Genomic DNA, 2,303 nt, shown 5'->3' on the forward strand with positions numbered 1-2,303 from the left:
AGCGCGCGGCGGCGGCGGCTCGCTGGGCCTTGGATCGGGGATTCCGCGCCGGTGGGCGGAGGGAGAGGGGAACGGGTGTTGCGCCTCCGCGTCCTTGGGTTTCGGCTGTGTTTTTATTTCGGGATGCCTCTCCTTCCAGGGCATAGGCACATAGCTGTCAACGTTTCCCTTTTCTTGCGAGGAATCCTATTCGGAATAAGGGAATTTCCCTTAAAAAAAGGGAAACGTTGACAACTATGCATAGGCAGCCTCCAGATTTCAGAGGTCGAGAAAGGGATTTTCCGAGGTAGCCGCGGTGAGAAAGCAGGAGAGCAGATTCAGCGACAGAGGAGACGAAATGGACCATTGGCCCGCCTATGAACTCAGCATTTTCTACTGGCAGGAGCTTTCCGGGGTTTCAGACCGTGGAACTGTAGAGTTGGAAGGGACCACAAGGGTCACCCAGTGTTTCCCAAATTTGCACTCCGAAAACAGCTGCAGACCCAACTCCTATCATCCCTAGCTAGCAGGACCAGTGGTCAGGGATGAGTGGAATTGTAGTCCAAAAGCAGCTGTTTGGGAAACAACTGAACCCCCTGCAATGCAGGAATCTTTTGCTCAGTCTCACCTGGAGATGCCAGGAATTGGAGCAGATATGCAGAGCTCAGGGCCGGCCCAGTCATGAGACAAGGTGAGGCGACCGCCTTGGATGGCAGGATCCACAGGGACAACACATCCCAGCACAGATCTTTATCCCATCCTCTCTGCTCCTGATTTAGATTTTCACTCACCACGTCTTCCCTGGTGGGGAGGAGGAGTGCCATTTTGTGGTTTGCCTCAGGAACCAGTCTTGAGCTAGTCCTGGCAAAGCAGGTGGTCTGCTGAACTGCAGCCCATCCTGCCCAACTTTTGCTGTGATCCTTGAACGATCAAGGCGTGCAGCTTTGAGAAGAGAGACAGACCGTCACATCAGTGATAGCTTTGAAGTGCTGTTTGTTTGATTTAGTGAACCCAGCCCAGAGATTTGCCTTTGAATGATCAAAGGAATCCAGTTAAAAATAAAATTTTGCTAACACAGTGAAAGATGCCCTTTTTTACCTTTTGAAGTTTTCATGGCCTGTGCCCATATGTTTCCCATGAATTATCATGGTCTAAGATTCCCAGATTCAGTCCCCAAAATAACTATGGGTTTTTTTTTAAGAGAAGTGGGAATATTTCACAAGGCACAGCTTCCTCTGTCTTGGTAGTAGAGTGATTGACAGAAGTTGTGCTTTATGGTTTCTTTTCTGTGAATCTCAGTGATGTGTATATTTATTTGGAAGTAAATGTGCCCTGGATTACAACAGCCTTACTCTTCTCATGGCTAGGGACAACATCAAGATCTCCAGCATTATGAAAACATTTTACAGCATTATGAAAACAGTGAGATGCAGTGATTGTCAAGCCCAGAACAGTTCCTGGGACTAAACTAAAGAGAACAAAGAAGGATGCAATCCAGGAAATATGTATAAGATCATGGTTTTGAGCACATTTGTCACTCCACAACTGTTCTTAATATACCAGGCTCAGCTTTGCCCTCCCACATTTTATATACGAGTCACTTATATTTATGTTCACATGTGCAGTAACAATGTGCTTTGTTTGCTCAGCCCTTTTGTCCTGCACTAAGCCACAAATGCAATAGCAATCCCTGGTGGGATCATGCTGAGTCCTGTAATATAGATATTTACCACGACACTAGGTTTTATATGTCTGCTATACTGCATTGTACCTTAAACACTAGAGGCTCTTTTAGCGTAATTGTCTATGTCTCCTACTTGCTGGTAATGTGCAGGTTGCCAGCTCAGATCATGAGTCCATTTACTGCCCCCTGGAACAACCAATCCCATGCAGGCACATCAAGCCAAGGCAGTTAAGTAATGCACCATGTGTTTATATTGGCTGGATTTATATTTATTTAATTTTGTTTTGCCATCACATTTTCTCTTTTTACGCGAGCCGTGCTTATCTGGAGATAACCACGAGAGGAGTAGAAACGTGAGGATAACAGCTTCCCCCCGTCCCAATAAAATTATTAGAAAAGCTTTTGAATCTCTCTTCTAGTTGGGTGATTACTGTGGTTCCCTTAGTTTCTATTTTTTAGGCCAATTTCTCACTTTGCTGCAAACCTTTTTCTGGACGAAACCACTTCGGATGGCAAGGGAGGGTGGTTCCCTTGAAGATTCTGTAAAAACACACCAATCATTCCATCCCCATAAAAATATCATGCCACTGAGAAGGTGTGGCTAGGACAGAAACTTTATTTCTGACATATAGGGGCCCTG

Source organism: Podarcis filfolensis, assembly GCF_964270895.1.
Source record: "Podarcis filfolensis genome assembly, chromosome: 6".
Classification (NCBI taxonomy): domain Eukaryota; kingdom Metazoa; phylum Chordata; class Lepidosauria; order Squamata; family Lacertidae; genus Podarcis; species Podarcis filfolensis.